This window comes from Schistocerca serialis, chromosome 3, assembly GCF_023864345.2.
Source record: "Schistocerca serialis cubense isolate TAMUIC-IGC-003099 chromosome 3, iqSchSeri2.2, whole genome shotgun sequence".
Classification (NCBI taxonomy): domain Eukaryota; kingdom Metazoa; phylum Arthropoda; class Insecta; order Orthoptera; family Acrididae; genus Schistocerca; species Schistocerca serialis.
The window spans coordinates 132572612-132580271 of NC_064640.1; the positions used below are offsets into that span (position 1 = coordinate 132572612).

The 7660-nt window shown below is 40.0% G+C and overlaps 1 non-coding gene across 1 annotated transcript; it reads right to left on the minus strand.

Moving 5' to 3' along the window:
• Positions 1 to 7164: 7164 nt before the first annotated feature.
• On the minus strand, positions 7165 to 7239 carry Trnat-cgu (transfer RNA threonine (anticodon CGU)). Its single transcript has one exon. It is a non-coding gene; the product is annotated as a tRNA-Thr (tRNA).
• Positions 7240 to 7660: the final 421 nt, after the last annotated feature.

Here is a 7660-nt window from a genome sequence, read left to right on the forward strand (position 1 = left end):
TTTTTTGTATTTTCTGTGTCACCTATCTCATATTATTGTACCCCATACGGCTGAAGAGCGGCGTATTAAGCTGCTGCCAGCACGCCTTGTATGAGGTGCTGAAAATTACAATAAAGGAAAAAAAAAAAAAAAATTTGATTCCAAATAATAGAGTTTAGCAGCTTAATTCACACCTTTCCCTTTCCTATTCTATGCTTTATTTCTTTATTGATTCCACCTTTATCCAAAATGATTGTCCATAATTATTTATATGATTGACTACACTTTACTGTGGATCCATCATCCATGACAAGATCCCTTCCTGTACCTCCGACAAGGAAGTATTCTGTCTTTGTAAAGTTAATTTTCATGCCCCACTTCTCATATTCTTCTTTAAGCTTTCTTAACATGTATGACACATCCTCATCTTCCTTAGCAAAAGTGACATGATTGTCGGCGAAATATGGGGAGAAAAGGATGTCATCACCTACTCAATTCCCATGTTTTTGCACTTTCTTATCCAATTTTCAAAAATACAGGGAGTACATAAAGACCGGGAACACTTTCAATTATTTATTGCACAAGAACCAAACATTATACATATAGCATACATATGTCATTTTGAAAAGAAACCCTGAAAAGTTTTTTTTTTCATGTATACTGCCACAGACTAGTTTGGTAATTTGCCAATAATGAGCGACTACACCATAACACCACTGTCTCCAAATTTTACTGTCAGCGGAAACATGGCGAGTTCAGGTGTGGATCGAGCTTTCTGTGTGCTGGAGTTCGATAAAAAAAAGTATACTACAGCTGTTCATCAGATATTGAGAACCAAGTACGGTAAGAAGCCACCAACAAGGAAGGCCATTTACCACTGGCACAACAAATTCATTACGTCAGGTTGCTTGTGCCCGGCAAAGAGAAGCGGATGTCCCAGTGTGAGTGAAGTGAATGTGGAGGGACATTCATAAGGAGTCCAAAGAAATCGGTGTGTTGTGCATCCTGTGAACTCGAAACGGTTCCAATGACAGTGTGAAAGTCCTGCATGTGAAGTTCGGGGGTACCTGAACACGTAGCTGCCGCTTCGATGGATCGGCCGTGCTACAGAAGGGGACAGCTGTTTCACGAAATGGGCTCCTCGATCACCAGATCTCACTCTGTGTGACTTTTTTCTTTGGGGACACAATAAAGATCTGGTGTATGTACTGCCTCTACCACGTGATGTAGCAGAGCTCCAGGAGAGTATACAGGAAGCGACTGTCACAGTCGATGATGCCATGCCGGCATGGCTATGGCAAGAATTCGGTTACCTTATTGACGTGTGCCGAATCACTCATGGTTTGCATATCGAATGTTTGTAAAAAAAACTTTCAGAGTTTCTTTTCAAAATGCAATATGTATGACATCTGTACAATGTTTAGTTCTTGTGCAAAAAATAATTGAAAGTGTTCCTGGACTTTATGTACACCCTGTATTTTAAAGAGGGTAGGCACTAAGCAGCATCTCTTGCTAACCTTAAGTTTCTGTGAGAGTAACTTCCCAACTTAACACAACAAGTAAGCTTTCTAAAGCATTGTACATAACATTTATGAATGTTCTGGTTGTTCCTTGCTTCCCACATTCTACAAAGTGGTACATTGTTGTAGGCCTTCTGCAAGTCTGTAAAAACCATCTCTCTCCAAGTCACGGGCCAGTTGCTCGCCAGTCACCTGTCTAATGGCGCAGATATTATTGATACAAAACCTTCATGCCTGAAAGCCACTCTTTTCTTCTACTTCCTCAGTTTCTTTCTTACTTCTAGTTTAAAGGGTATTACCATATAGAGTCTGTATAGAATTGAGAACTGTGATGCCTCAGTAAAGCGATCATTGATGCTTCCCTTTTTAAATACATTTGTGATGAACCCTTCTTTAAACTTGATAGGGATTTCCTCTCCACTAAGACAGAGATTAAATGTTCAAACAACATGTTTGGCCTAGTCTTCAATAACTCCATATATACAGCTCCAGAACTTGGTGCTTTGTCATTTTTGAATTGTTTAACTGTATCCTGTACTTCCAGTGTTGTTATCTCCTGGATTTCTGTGTCATGTACATTGCCTGCAAAGGGGCATATATCATGAAATTTGGATCAATCTTCTTAAACAGTTCTTTGTAGTATGTCTTCCCTCCATCTATACTCATCAGCTGTAAGTTTATACTACTTCTGTCCTTTATTCATAGCTGTCTTATCATCTTCTTTACTTATTTGTACTTTTAACTTCCTGTCCAGTTATTAATTTCTATACATTTAAAGTCCCACACAGCATTTTTTTGTCTGATTACTGCTTTCTTTGCCCCTCATGTCAGTGTTACATACCTGCTTCTACAATCAGTCTTATTGCTTGTAAGCCATCTGTTATAGGCCTCCATATACTCCTTCACTTTTGCAGCGGTATAATCATCCCACCAATCATTTCAAATTTGCCAGACATGTTCTCAGGTACTCCAAGACTTTCAAAGGCAGCATCATGAGTAGCTCTCACAATTGTCTTATACACTACTTCCACTGTTGTATCATCAGTCTGATGTAGCTTCTCATTCAATCTCAGCTTCTATAAGAAGACAATTGAAGGATCCTGCAGTAAATTTAAATTATACTGTGGTTGGTCCAGTTTCTCTCTATTCTCGTTCGTTATTTGATTTACCAGTTATTCTTCAGCATCTTTCTGTAGCACCACATTTCAAAAGCTTCTGATCTCTTGTCTGAAATGTTGATTGTCCATAATTCTCTTCAGTGCAACGCTATGCTCCAGACAAATACTTTCAGAAAAGACTGAGTGAAGTGGTACAATGGTTAGCACACACAACTTGCATTTGGGAGGATGATGGTTCAAATCTGTTTCCTGCCATTCAGATTTAGGTTTTCGGTGATTTCCCCAAATTGCCCCAAGTAAATGCCAACATGGTTCCTTTGAAATGGCATGGCCAATTTCTTTCCCAGTGACCTTGACCTTGACAGTGTGTTAAACTGTAATCTTTCCTCCTTTCTTCCTTCAGAAATGACTTCCAAACACTTAGATTTAAGTTCGATGGTAGCAAATTTCATGAAACATGTTTTTAGGAAATGTCAGTGGCCATAAAAATGATTAAAAACATAACACAGTCTATACTACATAAAACATTTTATTTTAAAAAAAGGGTGACCAGTTTCAACTAATATCTGACCATACTCAGACCGTTACATACTCCATACTGACTGCTGGAGCTGGTGGTGTGGAACACTAACTGCTCTTGTCTAGTGTGAAGAACAACTGCTCTGTTTTTAAAATAAAATATTTTATGAGTCTAGACTGTTTCTATTTTATTTTTAATAACAGATTTCTCTTTCTCAGAAATGCTCTTCTTGCTATTGCCAGTTTGCATTTTATATTCTCCCTACCTTGGCCATCATCAGTTATGTTGCTGCCCATAGTAGAATCTAGAACATTTACTGAAGTGATATCTTAGGAACTGTATTGTGCCCGATGACCTCTTTTATTGCACATGAATAGATTCCAAGAGCTCTTATTACTTATTTTGATTAGATGCTGTGGTGAGTCAGTCTATTGTGACCGCTGCGCAACAGGAGAGTGAATGCCACCTGTTGGTGTTTCGAGCACATAACGTGGTAAGAAAATTATGTAAGTGGAGCAGAGATGAATGGGCAATCTTTGTTGTGATGATATGGTGACAAATGGTGAAATCCTCTGACATAAGCGACTTTGACAAAGACTAAATTTTTATGGCCCAACAGCTTGGAATGAGCATCTAGGTAATGGCAAAGCTTGTCAGCTGTTAGTTTGCTACTGTTGTGAACATGCACAGGAAGTTGTTGATAGTGAAACTACAATTACGTAACGAGATGTTGGTCGTCCACACCTCATCACAGGATGTGCAGGCCTCTGACCACCTCGTTCTGTGCTGAGGCATGGAGATCAGGGGCTTGCCCACTCTGTAAAACAGGGTATATGGTGCTCTGTTGCAAATCTGAAGACAGAATACAATGCTGGTGCAGGCACAAATGTTTTAGAGCACACGAGCACACCATTCAGTGCACATTCTTGAACATGGGGCTCCACAGCAGATGACCCCCCTACATTTTCCCATGTTGACCCATTGGTATTGCCAGTTAAGATTACAGTAGGCATGAGAGCATCAAGATGAGACCATGAATCAGTGGAAATGTGTCGCTTGATAAGATGAATTACATTATTGTTTCTCCAGGTTGACGGTTATGTATGGATACGCTGTCATCTGTGTGAATGAGTGCTCGCAATATACAGAGCCATGTATAGAGGCCAAAGGTGGCAATATTACACTATGGGGGACATCATTTGGGCTCCCATGGAACCTGCAGTACTAATTGGTTTCATCATGAAGGCTGTAGATTATGTAGACATTATTGTGGACCATCTACACCCCTTCATGCATGATATCTTCTCCAATGGCAATGATGTCTTCCATCAGTATAATTGTTGAAACCACAAGGCCAGAATTATGCTAAATTTTTTTGAGGAGCAAGATAGTGGACACGCATTGAGGTTTTGTCCACCAATTTCACCTGACTTGAACCCTATGGAACATACCCCGGATACTATCGAGTGCCAGATCCTTGTCCACAAACCACTTGTCTGTAATTTACTGGAATTGCATGATGTGTGTAGACATCAAGTGCTGCATACCTCCAAAAACCTACCAAGGACTTTTCAAATCCATACCATGCATAATCACTGCTGTATTGCATCCAAAAGTAGATCAACATGCTATTAAGCAAGTGGTCAGAATGTTTTGGCTCATCGTTGCATTTGGAAGTGCCATCTAAACATCCCGCCGACAAAACCCCTTCCCCCACCCCACCCCCACCCCACCCCGAAAAGATCAATCTATTGCAGAAATTGACTCGAGCTCTAAATGTCAAAGAATGTTAATTTATCTTTATCATAGAACATGAAACAACATTATTTATGAGTTGCAAGTGCTCATGTACCTGCATGTGCAAATTATGTGACACTGATACTCTTGACAGCATACTTTTAATGATCTGATGATGTCAGCAAGCTGAAACTGGTCATTGTATACTCTATAATGATGTGCAATCAAGATGACCATTTATGAATAATTCATGTTACGCCATGATGGCAGGTGGTGCACGTAGCAGGTATTGTGGATCCACGATACCTGCTCCATTCACCAACGCAGGCCATAATGGTGTCACATGGTCTGAAGATGGTCACATTTGGATCAAAACCAGTTTCCATCGCCAGTAAATAATTTATGAATAACGTGCCAAACATGATTGTGGCCTCATTTATAAACTTCATGTCTTCAATTGATAAATTTCATGTGTGTGCTAATAATCTGTGCTGGTCAACACTTAGAAGGAGTATACCAAAACCTGTTTAAGATGTGTTAATATCATTCTGCCCTCTTATGTTTCTGTCATGTAGAGACTGGTTTACAAAAAGTCAGTCTTTCCATCCCCCACTTAGGAATGGGACAAAAAGAAACCTGAAAACACATACAATAAAAAGTACTCTATGGTATGCATAGTACAGTGATTTTCAAGCTTTATATGTTGAGCAATGCAGTAATGTGGTGCATACTTCATATGCATATGTGCATTGCCGGGTCTGTATGTATCAGTTTAGGGATTTGCATAAAATCTCTACATGTTTTCTAACCGGATTTCCAAAGACTTTGTGTTTATAAAACTAACTAAAATTGTGGAATTGATACTGTTCTTTGTGTCACTAAACTTTTCCTCTCACTGTTCATTTTGTTCACTCCAACTTAAATTCATAAAAAGGATTTATTAAAAAATCCTTCTCCTCTGGATTGTATTATTAATCTCTTACAATAATCTATTATTATCTGCAACAGACTGTAATATTTGCACTATAATCCTCATAGACAATTTTCATTTTCAGAATTTGATACTTTAGTATCCAGTGTGATTCAGATACCCCACCTGGCCTGAGTATCGATAGGAAGAACATGTCAGATATACTTGGGCTCCAGAAAGCAGCCATGAATTTCACCCACGTGAATGGCAAGCATGTAAGATGCTGCCACCCTCTGACAAGTGTTAACCGGCACACACTGCAGCCTGGCTATTGCTGACCTGTCTCTCACTTAGTCACTGAAACCTACAGTCATGTGCCATGGAATAGTAGACTTTTTACCTTGGCTGATATACATTCATGATTTGGATTGCTCTCTGGATTGTTGTATACACTTAAGAGGACTTTGCTACACTCTGGACATACTTCGCGATCTCTGCTGTCATTTGTTTCTGGAACAGTCATTTTTGTTGTGACGACCTCCATGTTACCATCAGTGTGTTATCTTAAACTGTGTTGTACTTGCAGAGAGTAGGACAGAAGAGATACCTGATTTTGTTTTGTTACGTTTGGTAATCGTTAGCTACCTGATTCGTTGTGAACTTATCTTTTCTTTGAATATTGACAAGTGATTTCCAGTTGTACTAAACAGTTCAGTGGTCAAGGAACCTACTGGGATATTTGATTTGGACATGTGTAAAGCTTCCCCCTCCGCCCCTCCCCTGTACAGCTGATTAGCCACATGATATGTTTGGTGAAAGAGCTCAGTTTGTGCTCCAGTGTTAGGGATTTTTCTTTGACTTTGTCTTGCAGTGTTCCATAGTACGATCTTGCTGTAATGGATAGTAAATTGTTGTTGTAATAAAGAATACTTTGAGGATGTATTAATAATTTTCTCTTTCAGCATAATATTTACTTGACTTACTAGCAAATTTTCACTACTTATCACCCAGTTTGTTTCTGTGTCTATTCACTGCTGTTTGGGCAGTTGGCGAGTGTGATGCCAACTGCACACACAGCTGTTTTTTTACTCTGGGAGTAGTGCTCTTATTCATTTGAAGTACTTGTAATTGACAGTGCCATACACTTTTCCTCATTGGTCTTTCACAAAAGCATGAAGAGTTTTTCAGTAACATCCAGCATTATTGGTGAGTAGGACAATTGAGGTGCACTGCATCAGCCGTCACTGACAAGGGTCCTTTTCTGCATAATAAATTGCTGGATAAATTGCTTAAATTTTTTATGCAAAAGTCATTTTGTTTGCTTACCAGATGTTGCCTGAACAAGTCTTGTTTTGAGACTTCCTGGCAGATTAAAACTATGTGCCGGACCGAGACTCGAACTCGGGACCTTTGCCTTACGAGGGCAAGTGCTCTACTGACTGAGCTACCCAAGCATGGCTTACACCCCGTCCTCACAGCTTTAATTCCGCCAGTACCTCATCTCCTACCTTCCAAACTTGACAGAAGCTCTCCTGCGAACCTTGCAGAACTAGCACTCCTGGAAGAAAGGATATTGCTGAGACGTGGCTTAGCCACAGCCTGGGGATGTTTCTAGAATGAAATTTTCACTCTGCAGTGCAGTGTGTGCTGATATGAAACTTCCTGGCAGATTAAAACTGTGTGCCAGACCGAGACTCGAACTCGGGACCTTTGCCTTTCGCGGGCAAGTGCTCTACTGACTGAGCTACCCAAGCACGACTCACGCCCCATCCTCACAGCTTTAATTCCACCAGTACCTCGTCTCCTAACTTCCAAACTTCACAGAAGCTTTTCTGGGAAGAGGAGAGTTTCTGTGAAGTTTGGAAGGTAGGAGACG